We start from the raw sequence: 14,752 nt of genomic DNA, 5'->3' as shown, positions 1-14,752 counted from the left end.
AACCGGGAACTTTTCCTGCCTGATCCAGCTGCAGTGGGAATAAGAGGCTTGCGGCGTGGCTTAGCTGGCTGGTAATCACAGAGAAAGTCACTACGTCCTTGTGCAGCGCGGCTCTTTAAAACAAAGCCTGAGGCGGGGCGGGGCGAGGCGAGGCGAGAGGTGGGAACACAGTGTTTTAAAGGCGTGGACGACATGGAATTAATTTAAGATCATGTCCGTGCAGAAGTGGCGACCCCGGCTCGGCGTGACGCTGCAGGTAATCGCCGTCAACAATGGCAGTGGATAAATCCTCTTTGAGAGCCGGCGGAGGGCTAAAACGGGAGCTTCTCTTTTTAAACGTCGTCCGCAAATAGGACGGTTTAGACGTCAGTCGGGAGGTGAACAGAGCCGCTGCCACAAAGCTTTCCACTGCACCCGAGGCAGGTGGAACATTCCCTGTTTAGAATGGCGCGTTGGGCCGGGAAGAACGGTGGAAGAAGATTTGAGAAAATAAAAGAAAAACTCATGAATCAGCAGCAAAAAAAAAATAAAAGTCCGACATTTTTCCATTCCCCAGTTTTTCTTATTCTTAAGAAATAACGATAAAGAGTAAAAAATGTCGAAAAGAAAATAAAAAGAAAATCACTATTTTGTTAAACAACAGTTTTGATTTTAAATAAAAGAAGTTATTGAAAATGACATCACGTGACAACTTTCCCCGTCTAAATGGACCGTTTGTGTTTGTTTCCAAAAAGTTCTGCCTTGTGAGCCGTTTCCACAACGTGGTGTTTTCAGTGGCTCTGAGTAACGGAGGGTTTTCACTCGAGACCATCGCCCTGAGAAAAGCCTGGTGACCCGGCACACGACGCAGCGGCACAGGAGACGGGTGGGAAGATAAACGATGATGGAAATGAAAGATAAAATAAGGCTTCAGTGACGTTCTGTCAGTGGTGAAAAGACCGAGCGTATCATTTCAGTTTACCCTATACAGCACACTCAATTAAACATTCATAAACTATAAAGACTTTAAAGCCAGCGTGAAGAGACACTATGAAATACCAATTATACGAACAAAGCTCTTTGAGTGGCGTAAAAACTGACTTGAATCACACACATTTCCCGATTTGTAGTAAATAAATAATTCTAAATCGGCGTTAGCGTCCCCGAAAGATTGAGTTTGTATCATAAAACAATTCAATACAATGTGGGGTTTTTTATACAAAAATGTCTAATAAATATGACTCACTGGATTTAATAGGTCCAGAAACAGAAAAGTGCAGTTTAATTTTCTGTGTTCAAGAAAAGCGTTTCCACAGTTTTTCAGCAAATTTGTGGGACTAGGAGACGTAAACGAGCCAAATACAGTCTGTAGGACTATTATTGAAAAACAGAGATTTAATACGTCTTAATAATTAGAATAACTACGGTAGTTTAAGATTGTTAGATGAGACAAAGCGGGGATGTACTCAAAGCTCATTGGAGATCAAAAAGCCCAAAGTGGTTTGTGGGCGGCTCCAAAAACACTCCGTCACGAAATCCTCTGATGACCTCGAGCTGCACTCGCACGTCACAAAAGGACGGGAAACGATCCAGATGTTCCAAAACCTGCCTCCCTGTCGCCGCGCTGATTGGTGCAGCAGATTAAGAAAAAAATAGAAGCCTGAAGACGACCCGGACCCTGGGTACGTCAGTCTGTCACTTCATGTGGAGTGGAAACATCCAGAGTGTGTGTGTGTGTGTGTGTGTGTGTGTGTGTGTGTGTGTGTGTGTGTGTGTGTGTGTGTGTCTGTCTCCCGGGACGCGGTCCAGATTCCTATACAGTAGCGGTGGTAAGACACTGGCCTAGTTAACAGCTGTCGGCCTCTGTGGACTCGACACATGTTGCACCGACTCCCTCTGCTTCCGGAATCATCATGTTTGTGTGTAAATCATCTCAATCTGACGCCTCCTTCGTTTACACACCATCAGTTGGGCGCACTGCCGTGACATCACCATGTCATGAATGAATGAATCGCCAAAGCCACAAAGCCAGTCTGGCCCGGTTTACACCACAACAGTTCAAGAGAAAAGGCATCGATTTTGCATTTCGATGGTAACAGAAGGAACATTGAAAGACGATGTGGTAGGATGCTAGTTGGTGCTGTTTTAGTACTGAAAACACACACACACGCACGCACGCACGCACGCACACACACACACACACACACACACACACACACACACACACACACACACACACACACACACACACACACACACACACACACACACACACACACACACACACACACACACACACACACACACACACACACACACACACACACACACACACACACACACACACACACACACACACACACACACACACACACACACACACACACACACACACACCAGAGAACAATGAGTTCTAAGCATTAACAACAGGAGAACAGGGACAATCTAGTGGACAGACCACCAAGTTGGATTGCTATTACGGTGACTGTCAAAATAAAAGTACCAAGTTGGATTGTTATTATGTTGACTGTCAAAGTAAAACTACCAAGTTGGATTGTTATTACAGTGACTGTCACAATAAAAGTACCAAGTTGGATTGTTATTACAGTGACTGTCACAATAAAAGTACCAAGTTGGATTGTTATTATGTTGACTGTCACAATAAAAGTACCAAGTTGGATTGTTATTACAGTGACTGTCACAATAAAAGTACCAAGTTGGATTGTTATTACGGTGACTGTCAAAATTAAAGTACCAAGTCAGAATATGGACTGGGAGTCATGACACCAGGAAGGAAACTGTTCTGATTGGCTCTACTGAGCATGTGCAGTAGAACTAGTTATTACAGCTGTGGTGACCAGGAGCAGGAGCAGGAGCAGGAGCAGGAGCAGGAGCAGGAGCAGGAGCAGGAGCAGGAGCAGGAGCAGGAGCAGGAGCAGGAGCAGGAGCAGGAGCAGGAGCAAGGTTTCGACCTTCGACTCCGGACGGAGCCCGATCGTTTCCAGAAAGTGTGGTTTTCGCCCGTCTACATGACAATGGTGCTCGTGGTTTTGAAAACATTATGTTTTCAGTGGCTCTGAACGTCATGTGAACGAGCCCTCGGTCTGAATCCAGGAGAAAACCCTCTTGTTTTCTACCCATAAGGCTTTGCACAAAGTCCTGACATCATCTGACTCGGTGCGAGCTCAGGGATGCTGATAACACACTAACCGGGGAAACGGAACAAAAAGACAGCGAAGGACGTAAACAAGCCTGGAGGAGTGTGAGTGATCGCAGAGCGATTTCAATCTTCATCAGATCGCAGCTCTTCATGTAAACTGTTATGGTTTAGCTTGAAAGACCTGAAGAGAAAAACGAATCAACACTTCCATCAAGCACAAATCTGATTTCAAGACATCAAAAACACAATGTGAGCTTGAGAACAGAGACACTACCTCAGAGACACAAAGACCGACGAGAGATGACTTGTTCCAGGAAGAGACGGGTCTCATCAGCTAAACAGTTTCCTCATTAATGAACCTCTAAAAACAACCAGCAGCCAGGAGTGACACTCAACAAGCCATCAATAACCACAGTCCAGGGAGCTGCAGCAGGCTGCCCAGAGTTTCATTAAAGAGACAGACAGCTGCATGTCGACACATCGACCAATCAGAAGCAGCTCTGCTGCACCAACACGCCCACTGGCCTGAACTCAGTGCAGGAGAAAGAGCACTGTTACTTGACATTATCATCGTCTGTGCTATCTAACTGTTGTTTTTATTACGACATTCCACGAGAACGCCTCATCTTCACGCGGCAGATAACGACACTGGATCATTTCAGTAACGTCACAGTGTTTTGAAACAAGCTGGAGGAACACCATCACAGCTCCCTTTGATTGGTCCTCATGTCAGCGGCGCTCTGCTTTTCCAGCTGACGTTGACTGGAACACCCCGGATCGCTAAACCGGAGACGCTCCTCTGGATAAACCGGGACTAAATCTGCTCCGGGGACTGACTCTGACTCTCCGGTCCTCAAGTAGGTCACGAACTAGAAACCTTCTGTAATGTGTGCTCTCATCATCATCATCTCCGTTCTCCAGCTCCAGTGGGCAGCTGTGTTCAGCAGTCAAGCGGCGATAAAGCCGGTGCTCGTGACCGACCGGCCCACCAAACACACAGCAAACACACACCGAGAGCTGATGGAGGAGAGCTGCAGCTCAGCCAGTCGACTAGCGCACAGACCGGAGGCGTCAGACACGTGAACCAATGCTTGCGTTGTCACTTGGAGGTGTCGGCGTGTAAACCGACCCGGGAACTAAGCGCTGCCGTCACTTGGCTGTAGGACGAGCCGGTTGTGACTCCAGTGTCCAGCTTTGTGATGAGGAGAGCAGTTTGCTGCCTGAAGGTTGGAGGACAAAGTGAAGCGCGCTGCAGAGGAAGCAGCTTGATAAATGACCGCAGTGCTCGTGTTCCTCTTCTGCAGGTGTCCTGCTGCGAGTCGCATGACCGCAAACACTGAAGGTACACAGCTAGGGGCGTGTGTGTGTGTGTGTGTGTGTGTGTGTGTGTGTGTGTGTGTGTGTGTGTGTGTGTGTGTGTGTGTGTGTGTGTGTGTGTGTGGAGGGGGGGCTCTGAAGCCAGAGGACGGAAAAGTCATAGTCAGTTTGACTGGAGATCGTTTAAACAGCGAGGATTTAACGTGAAAATGCAAAACTTTCTCTGTGTTTTGTCACTTTGGTTCGTCGACACCGCCGGTGCTCGGTCACTGAAAACGTGAGTTTTTGCGAACGGCTCCCAAGGCAGAGCGCCGAGGCTCAGCCCGGCGACTCGCAGTGTCTCCTCATCATATTAACCACATCGTCAGGGTCGAGGCTCCTCTGGGGCCAACATGCAGCAGGACAAAGTGGAGCTTAAGCAGAAGTGCAGATGGTTTGTAGAGAAGCAAGCTGGGAGATTTGCATCACATCCAGAGTTGTTACATAAGACACTGGGATTCCCTGAATCCGCCTGCTGCACTCTGATCGCGAGGCGGGACGGCAGGTTGTTGAGCCTCGCTTCTTCTCCTCAGTCTTTGTGACGACGTTCGGAAACCGACCGGACACCAGCGGCTGACCGGCTGCTGATTGGTGGGAAGTCTGGAGCAGGTACACGGAGGATGTGCTGATGAGGCTCAGCCTCACTGCCAACTGTAGTAATAAATGACAAGGCATCCTATTTATAACCGCTAAGCCGCGCGCTGTGACGACGCCGTAAGCTGCATTAACACTGCCGGTGTTAGCGCGGCACATCGGACTCAGGCAAGAAATAAAGAACTTTAACAAGGTTTTAAAGAGAGAAAACACCCGAGGATCCACCGCAGACCTCAAACATCATGTTGGAGTCAGCGATGAGACGAAGACCGGCGAGAGAAGCCCTTCTGGACCGTCAGGGTGAAAATCCACCGGACTGTTAAATGTTTGCCATCCTCTGACTGAGAACGCAGCAGGACTCCATCAAACGTCACAACATCTGATTTGGAACACTTAAAACCACCGGACAACACCACTTTGCAGAACCGTTGAAGCCTGACTGGCTCCAGAAGTTAAAGAAAAAGCTGAATGACCCGCAGAAACAGTCGTAGTGATAAAAGATAAATTCTTGACTCACAGCGAAGCGACTAGAGGGCAACTGAAGGTTCGAGCCGAGGGAAACTTACCCTTCCGCTGAGAGCCTCCCCGTTGCTCCATCATGAAGAGCGGGGCAAGAAGACGAGGGAAGGGTGGAAGGGACGGAGGGGGGGTCCTAGCAGCGGTCCCTGAGGAGCTCCAGGAATGGGGCTCCGAGGTAAAGAGATGACTGCCAGTGAGGAGCGGGAGTCAGGAATGCTGCCTGCGCAGTGCTGGATAATGTGAGGATCAGCTATTTCTGTGGCACTGCGTGTGTGTGTGTGTGTGTGTGTGTGTGTGTGTGTGTGTGTGTGTATAAAGTGGCCTGTGACGACGATGTCAGCGACATCAGCCATGCATCACAAAGCACTCTCACCCTCCCAACGATAGACTTGCACACACAAACACACACACACACAAACGCACACACGCGCGTGTGTGTGTGTGTGTGTGTGAGCGTGCGCGTATACACAAAAGGGGAGGGGCAAACAAAGCGAGGGAGGCAGAAAGTGGGAATTAAACGAGAAGAGGAGCTTCATGTGAGAGACGGAGGATGAACTGTGGCGGCTGCAGGACAGACGGTTCACTTTTCAATCAATATGTTCTCTCTGTTCAACCTGCAGGTGCTTCATTCAGGGTCTGACCTCACAGCGACCTCCAGGACTCCCCGGTGGACATCCGTCAGAGGGCGCGCGGTAAACGACAGAACCGCCGTAAAATATCCTTCTTACAAATAAAACTACAAAAAAAAAAAAAAGAATTTTGGGGGGTTTAACCTTTTCTTATAAAGCATAAGAAATCATGAGTAATTAAAAAAAAGTTCTTTTAGTGAAAACTGTCTTCTAATACATAAAATAACCGTGTAGGGAAGCCACTAATAAAATAATTAGGTTTAAATTATCCACATTTAATTCAACGCCCGAATATACCTTTTGTAGGTAAAAGGCCAAAATGCGAAAATCTAATTTTTGGATGTTTTATAAGTTAAAAGATAAATAAATAAATAAATAAATCTACCGGAGTACAATATAAAATAAAAACAAAATCGAAATATATTGTTATTTGGAAGAAGATTTCATCTGATTCAAGCAAATACATTTAAACAAAACTGAAAATTAAACGATAATATAAAAATATGTATTGTAATTATTAAAAATGTACCTAAATAAATTAATAAATATTGTTCAATAATTGGTTATTGATCCAATAGTGTATTAGAAAAACAAAAAAAGTAATCACTAAAGACAGAAATATAATGTTCTTTGGGTTAAAATAAGAAATTTCAAAAAAGATGAAAAGAAAAGAAGAATATATTCTGTACATTACAGTAAATGATCAGAACATACAAACAGATATTCCTCTAAGTCCGGCCGTGTGACGGTCCAGGTGGTTCCTGCCTTTAACTCAATGTGAGTGACGAATGTGTGTCGTTTTCCAGTTTTATTTACGTTGGAAACAGAGCGTGATGTGAGCTCTGGCCGAACTCCCCGCCGCCTCCACAAAGCTCGACTCTTGCCCTCCGTCTTTGTCCTGCACAGTAATCTGCCGTCTAAGAGCATGTGAAGTGGGCACTAATCACTAAACCAGATTAGGCTAATCCTGACCTTTTTATAAAGAACGGAAACCACGACAAGGAAGGTATGGCTTTAACGCCGCCTCGCGTCGGCCAGGACGACGTCCTGGACGACGTCCTGGACCGGGCGGTACCGGGTCTGTCAGGACAGGAAACCCGTTCAGACGCTCAGAGACCAAAGTCAACTGGAGTCGCCTACGTCACTCCTCCGACAGATGTGTGAAGGCCGAGCTCAAAGAGACGAGCTATCACATCACAGTAAGAAGGATTTAGTCCGATCATGTCAGATGGCTGCTCAGTGTGTGTGTGTGTGTGTGTGTGTGTGTGTGTGTGTGTGTGTGTGTGCAGCATTTAATGATGTCCTGAGCCCTTAAACTTGTGGGGTTATGTAACAGAAACATCCACACAGCTGGGATTGATTGTTCTACCAGCACTTCAATAAGCACTGAGTGGTAAAGAGAGCTTTAAACACACGAGGATACGACCACCAGTCCAACTCTACCCGATAAACATTCAGGCTCTGCTCAACGCTACCTGGACGACAGGTATCTGAGTGGTGGGGTGGGAGGTGGGGTGTTCCAGGACGGGGGGGGGGGGGGGGGGGGGGGGGGGGGGGGGGGGGGGGTCAATGTTACCAAACTAAGAGAAAACCAAGCATGAGATGAAGTGAGAGGAACTCAGCGGCTGTTGATTTCTCTGAATGTGTTCATCCCACTGCAGATAAACAGTCATCAGTGCTGCTTCAGAGCTCAGAACATGTTTTCACGTGAAAACTTGCGTTGCAATTTTGGACGTCCACTTAAACAACAGTGTTCGGACTCGTTGAAAAACATCTTCCAGACGTAAACATTTCAGAAAGGCGTCGCTCTGCGTAAACAGGGAACGAGTTAACGATTAGTTTTTGCACTTTCATTCCAGTAAAAGCTTCATGTTTATACAGCGATTTGAAAAAGATGTTTGTTTACACCGAAAAAATGAAAAAGATGAAGTTTTCACGTTGGTCCACTAGTTAGTGCTGTTATTAATTTGATGAGTGAAAGCACACACTAACACAATGGGAGAACACGGTCCTGACATTTAAACATTAAACTTTGTGTAACTGATCCACAGAGGAACCCTTCCTGCTGGCTGTGACGTGAGAATGACTTTCGGGGGACATACACACTCACACACTCACACTCACACAGATTAGATAATGAGTGAAGTAAAAGCAGTACATAGGCAGGCCGGTGTCGGTCTTATCAGAGACAACATATTGAGAGCGGGGACCTCGTGAGGATGAGATCAGGGGAGGAAGGAGGAAGCAGCTACGACTGCCTGACACACAGAAAGCACACAGGGTGGATCAGGCTTCCCTCAGCATGAAGACATTAGTTAGCATTCAGCTCAGGTGACTGAGAACATCTGTTTATCTCTTAAAACCTGTTAAAAGTTTTGTTCTTACTGGATGAAAGATTGGGTGAATTCCAGATCACCATGGGTCTCATTGCTTCACCCATGGCATTCCTGCAGTGTTTTCCTGGAACCCCCCCCCCTTCCATCTTTTCCTCAACATGGAGACTGAAGTGAAACAGGTATTATTGTTCACTGATGCATAGGAAGGAAGCGTGGACATTGACTAATGGCGTCCATGCAGATGAGACCCTGAGAACTGCGCACTGAGGCCAAGACAAATACAATCCAGTGAGAGTCGGGAGTGGAGGGACACGAAACTAAAACCTGAGCGGGGCAAACGGCTCGCATGCCTCCAAACAACTGTTCAGTGGAGTGCTGTTCCTGGGAAAGACGCAGCTCCATACGATTTGGGTTTTACGGCAAATATATGAGGAAGTGAAAGTGTCAGCTCATTTATGGATCGCCCTGAACATCACGGTGGAATTTTACTTCTCCAGCCTCGTTTACACGACAGCATTTCAAGTGAAAACACAAACTTGTAGCATTTTCGTTTCACATAAGTTTCATGTTTACGAGGAAACCTTTTGGAAACGATGTCTGTTTCCACACACAAAAAAAAAAAAGCATTTTCTGAGGCCGGGCACCGCCCCCCAAAAACACGAGGGAAGTTTTGTGTTTTCACTTGAAACAGAGTCCGAGTGGCAGCACATGTATTGTTCGCTCACTTCAGGCTGGCATATACATAAATACTGCTGAATCTAAAAGCTCATAGTGCTAATAGGAGGACGGGAAAGACTCTCTACAGGCGTAATGTGCTGCAGAGTGCGGTGAAGACACAGCCGAGAGTCTTTAGCGAACTGTATTTGTTTACAAGCCTTTTCTAACTCGTTAACATTTCCGGCTTCAGCCTCAGGATTGTGCTCGTGACTCATGAGAGCGACGATACCGTCCTCGGTGGCTCTGAAGCAGATCCTCATCCCCTTCCCCTCACTGGGCAGTGAGACAGCAACACACAGGACACTTCTGAACAACTGCACCTGAAACAAGAGTTACGCTGTTTTCTGCTCCCGATATCTATAGACCTGTGAACTCAGTGGAGGAGGAGTGTGCAACGCAATGTTATGAACTCTTGCTAAATATGCACAAGTTCAGCTGGAGTACAGCAGAATAGAGTTAAGACGGGTGTTGATGTTTAACTAAAGGAAATATTTCATCACGATGGCCACATACTAAAGCTTTTTAGAAGCAGGATTCTTTTTAAAATGAGTTGCTTTGGGATTTCACATCAGCTGCGAGCTGACATGAGTACGGTCGATGCTCTGGCTCCTCGGGACGCCTGCATGGCAGTTTGCTGAAAGGACCGCAGGTAAAGCCACGTCTGAATAGAGGCCGTATGGAAAGCCCTGAGATTACAGAGCTGGAAAGAGAAAAATACAGAGTGCCACATTGAGACACGGCAGCTTTAACCAGAAACAGACCTGCCTGGGAAATAAACAGGAAACACATGACTGGGACAGACGGGCCAAAACAGACCAACGGACAGAGGCAGGAACGGCTCACACAATCACCTGTGTGGCTTCAGCAGCGCTGCAACAAAGCTGCAGCTTTACCAGGAGCCCTGGGTTTTGTCTTCAGGTGTGGTTCTGTCCAGTTCCCTCACTGCTCACTCTCAGTTCCAGGCAGAGCGTCTTAATCCACACATCAGCTCCAGAAGAAGATTTCATTATGACGTACACCCATGGACTTCCAGCTCCCTCCCCTCTGGAACACTGTGTTCTCCCCAAAATTCCCTGTGCAGGAGAATCTGCAGTATTCATTGAAACACTGAAATAAACACTAAAACCTTAAGTGCATCTCTAGTTGTCACCTGTCTGAGAAGATTTTAATGATTCCTGGTGACCTTCTACACGAGCCAAAATGATCTTTTTTTCCTCCCCGGCATTCTCAAAAAGAATTCCGTCCACATGTCACTATGAACACGGCTCAACACGAGGCTTCAGGGCATGTAGTACAATGCCAGGCCTTTAGGGGCGCTGTGACTCACCAAATACACCAAAAACGCAGTAGACAAAGAACATAGATTTATATAGAAGTCTATGAGCAGGAGTCAACTTCTATATTTCTGAGTTGTATAGGTCTATGCTCCTGCTAGTATCAGTAGCTTCTGCAGCGCCACCTGGAGTATGTAGTCCGCGATTGTTGTGGTTATTAGGCGACATCGTGGAATGCGGTGGGGGGAGAGGGGGCGATGACATCATCGTTTTCCACAGATGTGTACTGTCTTCGCAGTCCACAGCTCGCAGCAGAGCCGGCGCTTTACAATTTCTCAACCCTGGGACCCGTGTTAAAAAAAGACAGAACGCGTTGTGTGGATGATAAGCCAAAAACAGTGAGTTTACGTACAACTGCGTTCTCGTGTGGACGGCCCCTAAATTTTCCTCGTCCAAGCAGCCAGCATCTACAACTGCTTGTTAAATCTCTTGGAGAACAGTACAGCATGGTTCTGGTCTTTGGGTTCGGTCCAGCGGTACCGTCCTGTCCCGGTCTGATTCACCCTCTGAATACTGCTACTTTCTCTGCACACCAACTATGTTTGGAATTTCTTTTACAATCGGCTCGTAAAAAAAGACACAATGGCACCAGGCACACTTTCACAGAGCGCTCTGCTCTGCTTCGTCTTGAAAAGAGGTAAAATACAGTCAAATGTTGCGGCTTAAGGCTGAGGCCAGTCGTGGAGCTGAGCTGCTCTCATTCGATTGTGTTTGCTTTAGTCTGCTGGCGGACTTTGGCTGCGAGGGAAAAATGAACGCGTGAACAAGACGAAGAGAGCATGAAGGGAGAGGTGGGCAGAGAGGAAGCCCACAGTGGATGGAGGAACACAGGAGGTCATTACATTACAGCATGGGGGCGGGGTCTCGCCTCCCCCCACTCAGCCAACGGGAAGCTGGCCAGCATCACGATCAATACCAGTGTTCCTGAGCCTCCATTCCTCAAACGCTCAGGAGCTGGCATTAGTCCACGGTCAGGGAGGCACTTTGGAAAACAGCACGTCTCTCATCCTAGAAACAACTGATTAGTAGGATTAGGGATGCACCGATACCAGTATTGGATCAGATACTGCTTGGGGTGCTTGTATGTGACGTCATCAATCAGCAACGGCGCCCGTGGAGAGAAAGAGAAAAGGAGCGATGTCTGCAGTTTAGAGATTCTAATATTATCTAATATTAATGAGAATAACAGAAGTACGACAGACTGTAAATTAGAACGGGAACTCTGTAAAGCGCATATCGTCGCCAAGGCCACATTTGTTTGCAGAATCGCGTTAGCATGGCTAGCATGTCAGCTGTTAGCTCATGTGCTAACGAGCCTGTCAGATAGCAACATCACTGTACGAAACACAGATTAGCTGGTGTTCCAGAGTACTTGCTCAACCAAGAAATTAGCTGCAAGCTCCAGAGCAGGATTAGCAGTGTGCTAGCAGGAGGCTAATGGAGCGGAGTTAGCAGTGTGCTAATAAGTGGCTGATGGAGCGGAGTTAGCAGTGCGCTAGCAGGAGGCTAATGGAGCGAAGTTAGCAGTGTGCTAATAAGTGGCTGATGGAGCGGAGTTAGCAGTGTGCTAATAAGTGGCTGATGGAGCGGAGTTAGCAGTGCGCTAGCAGGAGGCTAATGGAGCGGAGTTAGCAGTGTGCTAATAAGTGGCTGATGGAGCGGAGTTAGCAGTGTGCTAATAAGTGGCTGATGGAGCGGAGTTAGCAGTGCGCTAGCAGGAGGCTAATGGAGCGAAGTTAGCAGTGTGCTAATAAGTGGCTGATGGAGCGGAGTTAGCAGTGCGCTAGCAGGAGGCTAATGGAGCGGAGTTAGCAGTGTGCTAGCAGGCGGCTAAAGGCAGCTTCCTTCCTGCAGCCCAGACCGACGACTCACAGCGGAGCTCCAGTTTCCACAATGAAGGAAATATCTCGCCTCTCCTGGAGCTGATCGATCCCGGATTGGTCTTTGGATGATGACAAATCATCCCTGAAGATTTCATGCAATTCAGATTAATAGTTTTTGCGAAACGTTGGTAAAACCCATACATACATACACACCAATATATAAATACACGTGGACAAAAACAGAACCTTCGCCTCAACTTTCATTGGCAGAAGGTAATTATGTGCCGACAAAAAATCAAGAGGAGGAAGATAGTTCGTACAACAGCAACTTCATCACGAGCAACTTAATCACCAGCAGAGTTAGCCTGATGTCACTCAGTAGTTTAATCAGTATATAACTCCGAGCTGCGCTACATGCTAAATGCTAGAGAGTTTCAAGCTCACACACCAGCAATGCTACATGCTAAACATGATTAAAGAATGACTTTTTGTATGGAGTATAAAATATTCTTTTTGCTAATTAATAAGTAATCGTATCAGTACTCGGTGTTGGCAAGTCAGTAAAGTGTGTGCTCATGCTCCGTTAAAAAAGTGGTATCAGTGTGTTGCTAATTAGGACCACTTTAACGTTACATAAGTATCACACACTGTATTCTCTGGTCTGACTTTGTAATTTCAGTCTTAAAACAGTGTCGGGCTTTTCTTTTTCTCAGCAGAACACCGTCTCATGTTCACAGCGTTTCAGGAACCAAAGCAGCTTGATGTCCTGCAATAAAACCCACCATTCTCTCTCTCCCACAGTCTGTAAAATCTTACTCAGCATGCAGCTTTAAGCTCCACAGCGGGAATTAAATACTGGGAAATTATTTACTCGGCGCTACGTGAAGCATTGTAAAACAATAATGGGAAAAAAAAAAAAACACGACCAACAAAAGCTGTGCAGCAGCATGGAGAGTCTGAAAGTACTTGGTTAAAGATGCACTTGGTGAACTCTGGTGTTGTGGTTCTGGCTGAGCACCTAAATGCAGGTTGATCGTGCTCGCAGGGGAAAACAAGTACAACGTTCTGTTTCAACTGTCAATCCAGAGTTTGGGGATTAGTCACTCCGTCCAGATGAAAGAAGTCATTTAGAGGGAGAGAAATTCCACAAATCAGCTCATTTTCCACCTGTGAGCGTTCCGCTGGTCGGTACCGACAGAGTCCAGTGTGCAGCAGCACGAGCCAAGGCACGATATTAAACAACACAAAATCTCCTAATCCCTGTATTGGGGTCTGAAGTGCAGTATGCTTAAAAACACAATGAGTGCCAACTCCTGAGCGCTCTGGAAAGCCGGCTGTCAACGCCACCACCACCACCACCACCACCACCAGCGGGTTCAGCACGAAGGAAGCTGGTAAACAGAGACTGTCAGAAGCTGAGCCTGCTTAGATACTGCTTAAGATACTGATAAACACAAAAACGCTGTCACAGTCCGTCGCTGAGCACGTCATCGGCCCGGCTGTGATTACGAGCAGTTTTCTGCCCGATTCTGTTGAGGCTTCACTTCCTAAACCAACAGGACTTCCTGCAGACTGATACCATCACTCTGTGTTGCTTTTTACTACATGTGACGCAAACACAGAGCTCCATCTTAATGAATTCTGATTTCCAGAAGACTATACGTTTGCCTTGACAGACCAGGAGTCACAAAGTTTTGCCACATGTTTGAATCTCGTACACGTCCTCAAGTCTGACTTTTAAAACAAGTTTCTTCAGATCAACAAGTCCAGATAAACGTGCATCAAGGCCCCGTTTACACCACAACGTTTCAAGTGAAAACGCATTGTTTCATTTTCGTTTGCATTTTCCTTTCAAAATATTACACACAGAACTACTATTTACTCCAGGGCTGCTGCTCGTCTTTAGAGGGTGTTCCACCATGGGAGTAAATGGACCCAAAACCACAACAGTTTTCACTTGAAATTCACTTCAGAAGGCTCCACAAATGTGAGACCAACTGCTGAAAAAAAAAAAAAAAAATCTGTTCTCTTCAAGAAAAGTCCTGGTGGACTGAATTTCAGAACAAGACAGAGTTGTTGAGACCACGCCTTCGATCATTTAGGGTCACGTACGAGTTTCTTCAAGGGTTCTGAGAGGAAATGAAGAAATGCCTGCGCTGGGCTGTGGTGCAGGAGTGTGTGTTGTCGTGTTGTCAGCAGCAGGACAGGGTTTAGGGCCGGGTCTCCAGAGGATCAGTCACGGGGAAGGTTGCACGTCAATGGCAATCGGCATGTGTAGACGTCAGGAGCCACTTCAGATATGGAT

The 14,752-nt window shown here is 46.8% G+C and overlaps 1 protein-coding gene across 4 annotated transcripts in view; it reads right to left on the bottom strand.

The window, feature by feature from the left end:
- The window catches only part of slc12a7b (solute carrier family 12 member 7b), a 54,655-nt gene that overhangs the window by 22,429 nt on the left and 17,474 nt on the right, over positions 1-14,752 (bottom strand). Inside the window, exon 1 of one of the 4 annotated variants that reach the window (XR_013936383.1) lies at positions 5,656-5,856. The exons of the other annotated variants lie outside the window; for them this stretch is intronic. The gene's annotated coding sequence lies outside the window, so the exon portion shown is untranslated. Of the gene's footprint in view, positions 1-5,655; positions 5,857-14,752 lie in introns of those variants that run through there. 4 annotated transcript variants of the gene reach the window in all.

Source organism: Lipophrys pholis (assembly GCF_963383615.2).
Source record: "Lipophrys pholis genome assembly, chromosome: 20".
NCBI classification, from domain to species: domain Eukaryota; kingdom Metazoa; phylum Chordata; class Actinopteri; order Blenniiformes; family Blenniidae; genus Lipophrys; species Lipophrys pholis.
Note: the sequence above shows the minus strand (reverse complement) of the source record. Positions and strands in the feature narration are given on the sequence as shown.